The sequence below is a fragment of the Pyxicephalus adspersus genome, chromosome 5 (genome assembly GCF_032062135.1).
Source record: "Pyxicephalus adspersus chromosome 5, UCB_Pads_2.0, whole genome shotgun sequence".
Lineage (NCBI taxonomy): Eukaryota > Metazoa > Chordata > Amphibia > Anura > Pyxicephalidae > Pyxicephalus > Pyxicephalus adspersus.
In genome coordinates this window covers 146,580,238-146,596,532 of record NC_092862.1, presented here as the reverse complement: position 1 = coordinate 146,596,532, position 16,295 = coordinate 146,580,238, and the positions used below count along the sequence as shown (strand labels likewise).

General features: G+C 41.6%; 1 protein-coding gene across 1 annotated transcript in view; it reads right to left on the bottom strand.

The window, feature by feature from the left end:
• LOC140331778 (uncharacterized) overlaps positions 1–15,330 on the bottom strand; it is a 23,735-nt gene extending 8,405 nt beyond the window's left edge. The window contains exon 1 of the mRNA XM_072413055.1: positions 15,294–15,330. The gene's annotated coding sequence lies outside the window, so the exon portion shown is untranslated. The remainder of the gene's footprint in view (positions 1–15,293) is intronic.
• Positions 15,331–16,295: the final 965 nt, after the last annotated feature.

Sequence of the window (16,295 nt, the reverse complement as noted above, 5' to 3'; positions counted from 1 at the left end):
GGTCTTCTCCAGAGCCTCTAGTGGTGAGGATGTTGCATTGCTGGTTACTGCTAGGTTGCAGTTCTTGGGCACTCCGGGGTGGGTAGGAGGATACACAGTACCAAATCACTAAGCAGGAGAATTGTCAAGGAAGGCAGGGGTCGAGGCAGGCAGCGAGCAAGAGAGGTAAGGTCAAAAGCCAGGGGTCAAATACTAGGCATCCAGGAATACAATTTTTTGCATGTGAATTTATTTTTCATTGTAAGCTATAATTCTTAGGCATAACTCACTGATATTTATTACATTTAACAAATTTATTAATATACTTAAAAAAAAATCTGTTAAAAGAAATATTTAAACATGTAGTATAACTGTACAGTAGCATATATAATATATATATATAATTATATATTATATGAATATTTCTTTGTATTGAACCCAATACAGCTATTTTGTATTGATTCCAATACAAAATTATTTCAATTTCCCAACGATCCTCCCGCCCGCACCGATGCATCGAAGAGGAAGGATGTGTCCTGCGGGACCAGCAGGACGCCAGGGGACAGCAAGTTTTTAGTTTAAAGTGACTCAGGAATGCAGCTTTTTGCCTGGAAAATCCACCCTGAGTCACACATAGGAATACCGGTAGGGGGGTTATTAGGCTACTTTCTGATTGGCCGGTGAGATGGGCGAAACTGATAAAACTTGGAAGAGAAGGCACGAAATTTACCAAATATTGTGACACACCACCGGGACTAGACTCCTCTATCTCCAAAGTCAATGTGATTCTGATGAGGTACCTACCTCCTCCTGTTACCCGTCAGTCAATAATTGGGTCAGAGAATACACCCCAAGGAAATAATTGGGGTGGAGTTTATGCCTGGCTGACTCATAGTGAAAACCAGGAAGATAACAATGGACCCACCCCTTTATAGGGTGCAGGAAGTCCCGTTACTAAATAACTTGAGATCTTGGGGGGTGTTTATCATAAACCAAGTCACTGCCATGTGATCATCTTTCCCTTCTCAGGAAACTACGATGGATTTATCCGGCCTCTATGGAACACCTTTAATGACTATTCAGCTTCCCAGAATCAGATAAGTTGGGCACACTCTTGGCATTCTCGGAGTACCAATGCAGGTTCCTGTCCTATAGAACTGTCAGTCAGACTTTCCTTCCCCAGGTGAGTGACTTGTACAGGCCCAGGCCCGTGGCTGGTTAGCTCCTGAGCCCTAAATGGCCCAGGCCACACAGGCCCCTCTAGCCACAAAGCCATGGCTGCTGCTTTCTGGAGATCTCCACCTATTTATCCCTGGGTAATGACCCAGCCTGGGATTGGTTGTTCCCTCAACTAGACACAGAGAAATCCTCCCAACAACAGGAAGCAGCCACCAATCATCAGGCTTGGAGAATTCCCAGACCCGGTAACACATTCCTTTCTGTTGGTCAGACTACAATAGATGAGTATAGTATATTAGTCAGGGAAACATCCTAATCTACAGGGACACTGGGAGTACAATATAAAGTATAGATGGTGGCAGTATAACTGTGGTTGTGAGTTTGGCAAGAGGTAACACATTGGTAACCTTGCCCCATGACGGCCCTTCTCTGGTGGTCCGTAGACTGTTGCTGAGCGTGCCAGAAAGTCTATGCACGGGGTGTGGGCTCAGAGAGGGCGTTCGTCACAGGGGCCACAGGGTTTTATTGACTTATTCATAACCATTTGTGTTTCTCCATACCTGAAAGTCTCCATGTGTGGTGCACTGATCTCATGTTAGAGCAGAGCAAAGCATATTAGAGATGGATGAGACAGAAAGAAGCAATGTATGTCCCATACACAGGCTGAACGCTGTACCCACCATTATTCCCAGACCCATGAGGGAGAAGAAGGTGAGGCTCTGAAGACATGACAAATATCTGACTTTGTGTCTTCCCCAGAGAGAATTGTGCTCATCAAGGGAAATGGAGGCCAGATGAGCACCAACATTTAGGTCCACATCATGGAGAACATGAATACTACTGGGTTTCATGAACAGATCTGTGCAACCAATCATTTCCTTTCTATGGGGAAAATGACAAATCGATGGAACTGATCCCGGCTGGAAGATGGAAAACCATTCTCTGAGACATCTGACTGTCTATGGCCACCACGCAGCAATGTTTAAAGTTAAGGCCGAACTATTTATTTCTTTTTTACTTTTTAAGTCATACCGTGAGGACAGGAAGTGATAAAAATATCTCAAACAGGCAACAACTGATTGGGTTACAGAAAGAAATAAATCCATAGCTGTGGCTCTGACCTTTCCCAGAAATGGCTTAGGGGTAATCACAGGGCTGACAAACTTCCCTTACCTTCATTTCTTGCTGATCATTTCTATGAGCATCCCATGACCATGTGCCGGGGTTTGTCCGCGTCAGCACTGAAGGGAATCCCGGAGCAGAATTTTCTCCAGGAAATGTATTTCAAGTGAACCAAATGGTGTTTAAATGTAATTATGACATAATGCCCCTGATTCATCAAGCAGAATCGGATTATCGCTCGCGCATTCGTATTCGCGATCCGAAATCGGGACTGTAAATAAGCACAGAACAGAGAACAGGTGCGCGCTAATTAATTGCTATGATCTCACCATTGTGCTTAGATCCTCCTTAATCGCGCAGCTGAAATCTAATCGCCTTAATTGGCAGATTTGCGCTCCCTATTGCTCATTATTATCAAGGCAGGAATCCGGCTGGCAGTGAGGAGGCGAATGTACGCGCACACTGGAGTCCGGACCGCGGTAAACTGCGATCGCTGGCCGCGCGTACTTTCGCGCTTCCAGCGAGCGCGGATTTTATTGATGAATCAGGGGCAATGTGTAATATGTCGGTGTGATGCTTCAAGGATTGTGTCACCTTTCACATAAAATACAGAACTTCACCCTTTATCTGCTTGTTGTCTCCAGAAGGACAGTGCAAACTTTCTTCAGGCATCATCCATGATCATCATTTACTTCCTGGACAGATCTGCCCCTGCCTATCACCTTGTGGCTTGCTATGATGTTCCAGTGTTGCGGGTGAGAAGAGACTGAGGAAGTTCTTACTTCTGGCTGCAGCAGACTGATCAGCAGGTAAGTCTACACTTATCTGCAGCAGGTAATGGAATGTTTCTAATGGCTCATTTCTGAGTGTTCATAGAGGACTTCTTGTTCCCAGAGAGGATTAGATGAGGGGCTCTGGAATAGCCCCTTCATAGGGGTCGCAGAGTACATGTTTTATTCAGGGAATACATTAGTCCAGGCCAAGAGCAGCCTGGCCAGTAGGTTCACCGAAAAACGTGCACTTTGTTAGCCCCACATAGAATAAATTTCTGATTCCAAGAAACAAAAGGTCATACAATGCATAAACTTAAGCACGTCTGGATGAATTAATTATATATTTTTGCATCTATGAGCCTTTTGGACTTAAATTACTTTTTGTATATTTTTGTTCCTGATTAAGGAACCACCTAAACCCAAGACATGTTGGCTTTTAGTGTCTCTTTGGATTTGGTATCCTATGATCAGACCCTTTTACTACCCCTTTGACCCCTGGATCTACTCCCACCTGAGACATTGGACCTGATTTATTGAAGCTCTCCAAGACAGGAAAAGATAGACTATCATGGGAAAACCTTGGTGATCCAGAAAACCTGGAATGGATTCTGCCAGGGATTGAAAACACTTGCCAAAAAATAGGAAATAATTTTAAGAAAAATATTTATTTCGAGGCTTGCTGGATCACCCTGGTTCTCTCATGACAGTCTATCTTCTTTAGTCTTGAAGTGCTTAACTTAATCAGGCCCAAAGTGTTGTCACCTTATCTTAGGAAGTACTGGAACAAGGTGACAATATCACCAGGTATTATTTTGAAGCTGCAAATTTTATTATGCCTTTTGAAACATCCTCAGGACATTAACATTTAGTTAAGATTGGAATGATTGGGTTTGCATATAGTTGTATTGATGTTTAAGTAAAGTGTTTATGTAAAAAAAACTGTTACTATTCCAGATGCTTAAATTAAACTATGATTAAGGCTGCTACCTAATTTTTCAAGTGGAATGGATTTCTTCATAGTCATTTGCTATTTTCTAGCAAATGTTTTGAATCCTCGACCAGATCCATTCCAGCTTTGCTGGATCACCCAGCTTCACTGATGAAAGTGTATGCTCTAGAGCCTTGAGGAGCTTTAATGAATCAGGCAGAATGACTCTGATTTATTAAAGCTCTCCAAGACTGGAGAAGCTAAACTATCGTGTGAAAACCTGGGTGATACAGCAAACCTGTTCCAGAATTGAACACAATTGCCTAATAATAGTAAAACATTTTAAGAAATCCATTCCAGGTGTGCTGGATCGCCCAGGTTTTCCCTTGATAGTCTATCTTCTCCAGTCAGAGCGGTAATAAATTAGGCCCAATGTCTGTGAGTGATTGCTGGACACAGGAAAACAGTTTCATTATCATGTGATTTATTTCTTATATGGTTATAACTACCGAAAAATGATTAACAGTTTTGGATGTAATCAGATCTACTCAACATTGGATCGCATTAAATACATAATACCGTACATTTTAACATCAGAGGTTTGCAGACTAAAGCTAAAATGGGCAGTAGGGACAGATGTTCCAGAGACTCCCAGTGGTTGGCACCTTGCTTGGCCATCCCAACCTTAGTACGGGACAATAATAAACCAATCATTGACTATGAATAGTAATTATTACTACCCCCTATTCATTCCCTATGGGTGGTCCCAGGTGAGACACTACGTGTTGTCTCTGAACCATGGGCATGATAACTACAGCGGACCCTCACTGTCCATATGACAATATATACTAAATGTTCTATAGTCCACAGAGCTGAGCTGGTAACAATGCTAACTGACAACAGGGAAACAGGGCACAGAATGTGAAGCATTCAACGAATTTCTGGCAGCATGCACAGGTAATTATTTACACTTAGCAACCTGTAACAACAAGCTTAAAATTGGAATTTTTATTAGCCCAAAAGGGAGCAAATAAGACAAATTGACTGTAGGGATTTACAAACTCATAATAAAACCCATAATTAGCGTGTTAGTTGTTGGTGATTAGCAACAGTCCCCTTTGCAGCCCCAGCATAGCGCCTAGCACACACAGGACAATTTATACTTTCAATCTGATTTCTGATCTGATTATACAATCAGATCTGGAGTGAATTCAAGACACTAATTTTTGGCCCTTGTTCACATGCGCAGCAATAAGTCATGTTGGTAAATATTGATAGCATGTATACAAGTCAAGTCATGTGTCTGAATGTCAATCTAAATCCAATCTCATTGAAGATGATTTTCTAAATGATAAAAACAACTGGAAGTAAAGACTATCACGCACATGTGCACCATGTTTTGGGACTGCCATCTGATCCAATACTAATTAGGTATCAATCATACAGGTGGTGGCACAGCAAGATATACAGATTTACAGAATGTTTTTGTACAGACCATTTTAATTAAAGATAAATTCCTGTTATCCAAATCGTGATCAATTATTTTCTGATTATCTTTGATTATCTTCCAGGCACAACACAGTTTTCCTTTCAAACTCCATTATCTCTTGTTCCAGCGTTGCAGAGCATCACACACACCTACAGTTTCATTGGGTTCCCTTTATAAAGCAGTGAATCTGACATTCACCAAACACTCTCTGTAAGATAATCAATCAATGACATTGAAAACACATGAACCTTGAAGACTTTGCTCCAGAGAATGTTTAGTGACAGACAGATTCACGGCTTCATAAATAGATCCAATTGTATCAGAAACCATGCTGGAACCCTTTGATATAAATGTTGAGTTTTTGAATGTATCAGTCCGTTTTGATGATTGCTCTATGATATTTATGAGTGTAAAACAAGACAGTGAGTAGTTCTCAAAACACAGACTTATATATATATATATATATATATATATATATATATATATTTTTTTTTTTTTTTTTATATATATATATATATATTTGTATTAGGAAGTAAATATGGTGGGAAGCCCTTGGGAGGACAAATTGATAGTTGGGACCTTTCAGTGGCTATTCAGGAAGGTCAGAAGCTTTGGTGGGTTCTGACGTTATGTTAGCTAAGCTGACATCTGTTCCTTGAGACTGAATATTCTGGACAATATTAAAATTTCGAATAGCTCTTTCCATCATGTTCATCCTCTCCCTAAATCCACTCTTTCCTTCTCGCTTCTCTTTGTCAATGAGCATCCGGATATAATCCACAGTGGAGAGAGGGTTGGGTTTCAAGGCGATTTCCTGAAGACTTTCAAGGATCCTGGAGATCTCCCGTATAATTTTCTGACCCTCATCTTCTGCCTTCTTGATGTCGTCCCTTAATTTTTGTATAACGTTATCAAGAGTCATCACCGTGTTGTCTTCTTTTTTTGACATCTTTTTCGTCTTTTCTTTATTTTGACATCAGAATAAGTTTTCTTTTTTGTTTCAACCACAGTTTCCCAAAAGAACTTTTCTGAGAAGTGTTTGCTCTTGTCATGACCACACACTCTACAGGTTGCATTCCAATAAAAAACTTCACAAAAATAAGCGAAAGTGTCAAAATAGACCAAGCAGTCACGGTGACATGTAAAGCTGCACTCCTGACAGTTGATTGAGTGTTTGGCACTATCAATTTTTCTTTTTCTTGTTTCTGTCAATTCCAATTCAAAATTTTTGTTCTTTTCACACTCCGTCCTGTGATTGTTCAGTGCGTTTTCTGTTTCTTGAAGTTCATGCTGTTTAAACATCACCTCCTCAATTTTTTTGACAAGCCCATCCAAAGATGTCTCCAAAGCAATTCTTTCTTCCAGAACAAGCTTTGTTAAACTTAAATCTTTACTGACAATTCCAGGCAAAAAGTGCACAAAAAAATTCTCAATGCTTTTCATTCCCATTTCCCACAATGTTTTATGATAGTTGTAGGCATAATTATTGGCCTCTTCATCGCTGCAGTTATTTGCATATACCATGATGTTATTGACCTTGAAGTACACAGGTTTTCCATCTTCAGATTGTGCACAGGGAACTTCAGCTGCAGTAATTGCTGAGAGAGCAATTGGTTCCTGTAAGTCTGCAAATGTGGTGAAGAAGACTATATTCTCCTTGATGTCCTTCCCAAACATGGATAAAATGTTGTCATAGATGTATACCTGTGTTGAAGTCAACCGAGCCAACGTAGACTGAACCACAAAACAAATGGCATCGATTTCTGGGAATATGCATTTTTGAAAAAACGCTCGTATCCTACACATAAGTTTCTCATCAAAATTTGTCCCTCCAGTGTCTCCAAATCCTGGTGTGTCAATAATGGTTATGGAGTATGGGATTCGGAAGCCATCTTCGGGGTTGATCTGGTAGATGGTGATGCTGGATGTTTGGCTGTGAGCTTGACTCTTCTTAGTATTTTCTGCAGTTAGTTTGATCCGGTGATCATCCTCCCACTTCACACCAAAAATATAATTGATTATAGTGTTTATCAGCGTTGTTTTACCAGATCCCGTTTCCCCAACCATCATGATCACTTTGTTTTTCTTATCAGCCTTCTCAGTTCCAAATTTCCATATCTTCTGTCCTTTCACATGCTCTAGTTTCATCTTGTAAATGGTCAGAGGTCCAGCCTTCTCTGTACTACTCAGGTACGTGTTCAACTTTCGTAGTAATGGCCATTTTCGACTGCCTATATTTTGGAATTTGGTACCTACCAAATCAATGCAAAGCAATTATTAATAATATAATTATCACAGGATATAAATATAGATGACATAATTATAATTATATGAAAACTCAAAAACATAACTATATTAAAAAAAAAAAAGTTGAAAACCACCAGACAGCTTGTGATAGGTAGGCTAAAACAAACTAAATAGTTACCTAAATAAACAGTGAGAAACACATTTGGCCACAAGGCCAAAATACCTTCTGTTTAAAGAAGTCTCCTTGGTGTGTATTATACACAAATTCTAATGTACAATGTGCAGTTAACTCTGGCAACCAACCAACCTACCAAATACGGCCTCACAAGAAACCAGCAGATTCCTGATTCAAACTCTGTATTGCTCTCTATCCAAAATTTACCATAGTATGGGTAGCAAAAGAAGGGGGTGTCAGAAGCACCATTACTAAGCACTCCACCACCAGTGGTGACAGAAAGAAAGAGGTCCTGGTATGCATTTTTTACCAAGGTAGGAGGAAGCAGATTTCTTCCAGCCAAGCTTCACCCCATCCAGACTTGCTGGCTCATTCATCATCTATGTCACATCAGGGAGATGAGGACAGTGAATGTGATATATTACCCTTGAAATAGGATGCCTCTGCTTCCTCAATAACAATCATGCCCCCTGTATAGGCACACATTATTCAACTCCTCCCATAATCCAGTATATGAAAAAGCATAAAGTGCTTATCTGGAAGAAACACTGTACCCAGCAAATCACACTCAAATTCCATGATACTTAATTCAGTCCAGCCATACCAGGGCTCAAAGCCCATCTACTGAAACATCAGTCACAGTCACGTGGGCCCTTGTCACGTACCCACAATTCAAGTGCCTAAATTATAAGTGCTTTGAGAGTTAATCCAGGGATTGGAAACAGGACTCTGAACAGATTTAATCTACAACTTTACTGCAATTACTGCAATTTCCACCACAGACCTATCCAAGTAATCACCTTGACTCCAACACAACCTCTACAGCAGCTATCCTCACAAAGCCACCTATGCTACATTTCTGCTTTGTTACATATAATCCTACACCTGGAACCCAGTTTACAAGTCTTGCTACACCTACTACAGCTGCCATTCAAATGGACTTTTTTTGCATCTTTTATTCACCTTTGTCTGTTACAATGTATGCTTTACCCTGTAATCACTCTACTGGTCCTATTCCCTCTCTTCCTCCCCAATTTGTTAACTCCTTGTCTACCTACTCTTTCACTCACCTGCTTTCTTTGTCTTTCTACTGCTGCACCCTCTTTCTCTTCTTCTGCTTGCTAGAGACATCTTACCCATCCCTTACTCTTCCCCACCCTTTCACCACGATAACACACTCTCCTCCTAATACTGTTCCTATTCACCCAACTCTGCAATAAGCTAATCTCTATTTACAACCTTCTAAAATCCACCTGGGAAACCTCCCTCAGCCCTGTTACTGTGGATGAAGTATGCCCTCTTCTCTCATCATCTCCATCTGCTACCTGTCCGCTTGACCCAATTCCCTCTGATCTTCTCCATGCCAATTCCTCCAGCCTGGCCCCCACTACAACCAAACTATTCAACCTGTCCCTTACTACTGGTATATACCCCTCCGCTTTCATACATGCCATAATTCTCCCTATTCTGAAGAAACCTTCACTAGACCCCTCCATACCTTCCAGCTACTAGGCTCCCTTCTCCCATATGTTTTCAAACTTCTTGAGCACCAACTCTCTCCTTAACCCCCTCCAGTCTGGTGAACTGCCCATTCCACCGAAACATCCCTTACTACAGTGGCCAATGACCTCATCAGTAGGGATGAGCAAGCACATTTTTTAAATTCGGTCCAGCTGCAAAATTGGGCCGTTCTCGCTTACCAAACATGTAGGCGAGAACGGCCTTTGTAAATTCAGCTGGCGAGACCAAATTTTTGGGACCTGCAAGACCAATTAGGGCAGCGAAGCTGTCAGCACCACTCCCCTGATTGCTCTTGCAGCCCTTTACTAGTTGAATGTTTTCCTGAGTGTGTTCAGGAGTCCTGTGTTCCTGGAAAGAGAAACTTTATCCAGGAACACATACTACACGGCGGCAACAGCAATCAGGGTAGCGGAGCAGCTTCCTACCTGTTTGACCGCTCCTTTCAAGTTTCTTTCAATGGTAATTCCTCCTTCCCCACTCTCCTCCATGTTGGTGTTCCCCAAGGGTCAGTCCTTGGACCGGTTCTCTTTTCTCTGTACACCTCCTCTCTCGGTAGTCTCATATCCTTCTTTGGCTTACATCTGTATGCTATCTGTCCCCCCCTGACCTGTCTCTCTCAGTCCTGGATAAGGTCTCATGCTGCCTGTCAGCCATCTCATCATGGATGTCTGACCCATTCCTGAAACTCAACCTGGATAAAACAGAACTTATCATCTTCTGCCCCTCAAATTCCAAATCTCCCCCTGACATATTCCTAACTGTTATAACACTGTTATTCCTCCCTCCCCTCAGGCACGTTGTCTTGGCATCACTTTTTGATTCTGCCCTCTCATTTACCCCCATATTTAGAACATTTCCAGGTCCTGTCACTTTCACCTATGCAACATCTTCAAAATCTTACCCATCTACTTACCTGATACATAGCCTTCCCGCCACTCCTCTTCTGCTGCCTCTCTTTGTAGTTTTCTTAATTAGCTTCAGTTTCACCTGAGAATCAAATTCATCTTCTGTGATTTGCCTTCAAATCCCTCCACAGTTCTTGTCCCACCTACCTACCTGATACACAAATCCCTCCACAGCTCCTCCCCCACCTACCTACCTGATACACAAATCCCTCCACAGCTCCTGCCCAACCTACCTTTCTGACTTGATAGGAAAATACCCCCCTATCGTCTCTCTTCACTCCTCCTACCGCCTACTAATGACTTCCTCACTCATAACCTCGTTCCTCACTTGCACAACCTCCAGACCTTTTTAGGGTTGCCTTGTCTCTACAATGATCTTCCCCATTCTCTTCGTCTTGATCTACCGTATTTTCTGGCGCACAAGACGACTTTTTAACCCCGAAAAATCTATGACAAAGTCAGGGGTCGTCTTGTACGCCGGGTACCAGTACTTACCTGCAGCGCCCGGTGTCCCCGCGAGTCCCCTCTCTGGTCTGGTGTCCCTGCGAGTCCTCCTGTGCCTCCTTCTGTCTTCCTGCTTTTCAGCTTACACAAGTCCTCCTGGGCAGGCTCGCGTTGCTTCACAGCAGGACTCGTGTAAGCTGAAAAGCAGGACGTGAGCCTGGATTGGCTCTCCAGTGGAGAGCCTGGATTGGCTCTTCACTGGAACACGCCCATTCATTAAAGGAACGTGCCCATTCATTACTTAGAACTAGTAGTGTCCAGTTCTTTCTGCCTCTCAGTTCTCTCACAATAGTGAGATCTGACAGGCAGAAGGAACAGTACAATACTGGGCATATAACACGACCCCCAAATGATTGGTTAGAGTGGGGGGTCGTCTTATACGCCCAGTCGCCTTATACACCGGAAAATACGGTAACTTTCTGACATTCAAAAGAGCCCTCAAAACCCATTTTTTTCAAACTCACCTACACCTCTTCATCTGTCTCTTCTCACTATGTACCCACTATTCCAGATCCCCCTCCTATTGTGTGATACTTTAGAATGTAAGCTCTTCTGGACAGGGTCATCTCCTCCTCCGGTGTCATTGTTTGTGTCTGTACCAATATTTAATGACAGCACTGCATAACATGTTGGTGCTATAAAAATACTGGTTATTATTTATATTAATATTTGCCTTTCCCATAGAGTCCCGTTTCTCCTCCTCTTGTTATTTCTCCACTGAAGAATGTGTGGTAAGAAAACAGATGTACATCCATCCTCTGGCATTGCAATTGATCACTCTATTGACCAAGTTAGTGGAGGTAGAGTCCCTGTTGTACAAGTTGGTAAAAAACCAGCTTCTTTAAAGAACTTGATACCAAAGCCATCCATGCACTCCACAAACATCTCCCCTATTGTCTCTATTTCCCTGAAATGTAGCCAGGTCAGGTAAACAACAGATACCTGGAGCAGAAGCTATGGGCAGGGGCGGTATATGTTCTTAATGGCCCATCAAGGTAATATCTTGTTTGGCCTGTTATCACCTAGTAGGTGTCACCCAGTGGGATCTGTTATCACCTAGTAGGTTGATCAGGAGAATGAGAACCAGGGCTGGCTCCTCTTCTTCTTCTTCTCTTCTTCCTCTGCACAACAGAACCACTACCCAACACAAAAACTTTTAATGTCCTTAATGCAGCATGTGTATGCACAAGTGCTGTCATGCAATCTTCCATCTAGTCAGTTTGGGTCAGAGAAGTCACATCAGTAGACAGTTGCGTTCCGCCATCACACACAGGCTCCCCGGTTCCCCCAAGTCGGCAATGTGGTTGCTGACGATGGAACCAGGCTTGTGCTTGCAGCTCACCTTGACAAATTTCTTCAAGTTTGTAGCTTTGGTCATGTGCTGAATTTGGTGGTGAACACATTTCTGAAGAGCTATGAAGACTTATAAGATGTCTTCGCCATAGTCAGAAAGGTGTGTACAAAAATACACTTGCAGTCATGGGAGACAGGATGGCCTCCCATTACACAAAATTTTCTGTAACCTGCCCACCTTTTAGAATTTAATGTTACAAATGCTGGACCACCTCTACGAGCAAAGGAAAGTGGTTATTGAGTTATTGTGGCCCAGCAAAGTGCAAAGACAGGGAGCCTAAATTTCTCTGGCAGAGCTGAACTTTAGGGTGGGATTAAAATATCAGCTGTCTATATTGTGAAAGCACCCAAGCATATGTCATAGATAGATTTTATATTTTTGAAGAGGAGATAGGAGGATGTGGAAACACTGGGATACCCACACAAGATGTGGGTATACGTACACCTCGGTCTATTCCCCACTTTACTGGAAAATACCATAATATATCCCTCCCTTTACTATTAAACCCCCAACGTCTACCCCTCTTAATATTATACACCGCAGTCTAGCACTTTTATTATTTTACACTCCCCTAGCCTACCCACATTACTACTACAATCCCTAATCTATCCCTCTTTAATTTCTATACCCCCCTAATTTATCCCTTCTTTAATATTACTCCACTCAGTATATCTCTCCTTTATTATCTCATCCTGTAGTCTACTCTCCTTGCTAATATGCCCCCTGGCCTATCCTTCTTTCATATTACACCCCTCTAATCTTTCCTCCTTTACTATCACATCCCACATGTTCCCCCCTAACCTTTTGTCTTGTACCCCTGGTCTTCCTCCTCCTCCTCAGTGTAATTTCGGATTTCTTCCTTTCTCGCCTCTATACACCGTTCAGAGACAAGTTTTTAAAATTAGATAAACTTTTATCCAACTTAGTACAGCCCCCCCAATAAACGCCCCATGTCAAATGACCTCTGCCTTCCCTTGTCAGGAAAGCTGCAGCTCCCTTGCCGCCTGCTGATGGCACTATAGGTTAGCACACCTTGCATGTGCTTCCACTGGCAATCAGCAGGTGGATTGCTGCAGAGTCACCTCCTGGTTATCCAATGTAGTTGGAGTTACAGGCCGTCATGAAGTTTTTGTCTGTCCAGGGAAAGTCAGCAAAGGACATTTACACTGAGATTTCACAAACACTGAGGGAGAAGTGTCCTTCCTTTCTCTGGAGAAAAAAACTTCATGACGGCCCGTAACTCCAACAACGTAAATCTTGCTTGTGCCTCTGCTGCAATCACAGTTTCTCACTAAAAGAAAAAAGAGTTTTAAGAATCCCAAAGATCCAATATTTGCACAGTTGCATACTAACATATTAGGCTGTCATATGCCCACACACTCTTTCTTTTTCATCTGGAAGGGGGCAAAGCCAGGAACTTTTCAGCGCCCCCTTGTAGTTTGGTGTCATCTGCAAACACAGAAATCCCAAACTCTTTATCATTTATAAAGATGTTACACAGTAAAGGTCCCAACACTGAACCCTGGGAAACACCACTAATAACCTTAGACCATTCAGAGTATGGATCATTATTACAACTCTCTAGATGTGATCTTTAAGCCAGTTCTCTATCCATTTACAGATTGACTTTTCTAAACCTATTGCCCCTAACTTGTATATTAACCGTCTGTCAGGTGTCAAATGCTTTAGCAAAGTCCAAGTACACAATATCAACTGCTACTCCACTGTCTACCTGTTTACTTCCTCAAAAAAATTGTTAGACAACTTCGGTCTTTCTTGAAGCCATCCTGACTATCGCTTATAATATTATTTTCTAGCTGAAACTCTTTATCAAACTCTCTAGGACCTTTCCAACTATTAACGTTAAACTAACCGGTCTGTAGTTACCTGGTAATGACTTTGCTCCCTTTTTTATAGACAGGAACCGCATTGGCCTTACGCCAATCCATTGGTACCAAGCCAAAGATGATTAAAGAGTCTCTAAAAATGTAAAATCATAGTTGTCCTTCGAGTGCCAAGGGGTCACCTTGCTAGAAAGTGTTTATATGGCAGCTCCCCGAAAATGAATTCCCTGTTTTGATTTATTTAACAATTTGTTAATTTTTTAGGCTGACATGTTGGTAAATAATCTCCTCTCATGTCCCATTACAGTAACAGTCTTGGTATTTGGGTCCTCGACTTGCATTAAAGAATCCCTGCCTTAGAGAATTCTAGAAACATCTACAGAGTTTGTGCTCTGCACTATTCAGCCTGCAGTGACCAGAATGTTTTTCTGGCAGTGTTGGCAAAACCATAACCTCACTGTCAGATATTCTTTACTGCTGATGTTGGCAAAAACAGAACTGAAAATCCTCTCAAACTCATCCCACCATGGTAAAGGGAAAAAATACCTTGAATATCCCAAATTATGAAAATGTAAAGGTTCATTCGTTTGATACGCTGGACAAATTGTACAGCCAGGTTTCCTGGGTTTCATTATTTGAGGTCAATTTAATAATATTTTCACCATTCACTTAAACGTGTGAACTATGAGTAAAGACTGGACCAGTGGTGAGTGAAAACATTTATAATGTACATATACATACATATATGGCATTGGAGTATTTTATGAATTGTTAGATTTTCTTCTGTGCAGGTTTTATTTTCTCCAATGACAAAAGAAGAGTTAAAGGTAAGAAATGTGTGGGGTTATGTAAAATGTAAAAAGGAAAAACTTTTATCTTACAAAAAAAGAACAGTATAATGTAAATAAATATAAATATATATATATATATATATATATATATATATATATATATATGTGTGTGTGTGTGTGTGTATTTCACCATCCTATTAGACCTAAATAAAGAGAAACCTGATCCATCAACCAGCGGTTTCATCACATGCCATAATTATACAATTGATCTCCGATCTTGTACTGTGTTAGCCATTGATTATTATTGCAGATGTATGCAGAGTGTTTGGTCATGTGATACGTTTTATTAGTTAATTTATTTATGATACTTGCACTAATAATTTAAATCAGCCAATAAACATCACCTAAACAATCTTTCTCTATTAATCTCTAATAATTTCATCCCCCAACAAACCCCGGAAGATACCAATTTGTCGTCCTACCTGTCTCCGGAGCAGCAGCCATGGTGTCTGTGCTGTGTCTGCTTCCCCCAGAGTCCTGGTGCTACTCTTATATGCACTTCAGACTCGGATATGTTCACAAGCATTGGTCAGCAGAAAATTCTGTACTTTTTTTGTTGTTGGTATTAACAGGAAACTCCCACTTCTATTTTTAAGAAATCATGAACGTGAACTATAAAAAATATTACATACTGCAATCACAATCAAGGGTAGATTTTATGATTGGCAGAGCTCATGATTCTTCAGTTTGTGGAGTTTACAGTCCCCTCAAAAAGGACAGATCCTACCCAGATGCAGAACATTTTAAATCCATGGTGCCCAAACTGTGGCCCTTTGGCACTTGCTGTGTGGCCCTCAGGGATTTTGTAGAAAATTGACTATCATGGTGCTTACTTAGGCCAATGAGAATAATGTGTTCCAATTGGTATTGGATTGGTTTATAGTTTTTCTGAGCAGTCTTTCTCTTTTCTCTCTTTATGTGTAGATTGTAAGAGGGCTTCAGGGTGCACATGTTCGGAAGTGTTTCCCTGTAAAGGTGCAGTGATATCTGAGATCTTTGGCCGTTCCATGTATTGTGTCCCTAGGCAGTGGCTGCCTCCATGTTTGGCTCTTTGGTGATATCCAGAGCTTTACTTGGGGCTCCATTGTTAAATAGTTGACCACCACTTCTCACCTCACACCAGGTGGTTGTAATATTTAGACACCAGACTGAGTTTTAAAACTCAGTACTTTTCCTATACTTTATCTACCTCTACCTAATACTTTATCTCCAGGTCAGAGAAACCTTTTCTAAAGCTGCGTACACACTTGCAATTTTTGTCATTGGAAAGGATCTTTCACGATCCTTTCCAACGACAAGGGGCTGCAAGATGCATGAACGATGCTGTACATACAGCACCATTCTGCTCTATGGAGAGGGGAGGGGGGAGAGCAACGGAGCGGCACCCTGCTGCGCGCTCTCCCCTTCCCTTTCATTACGATCGG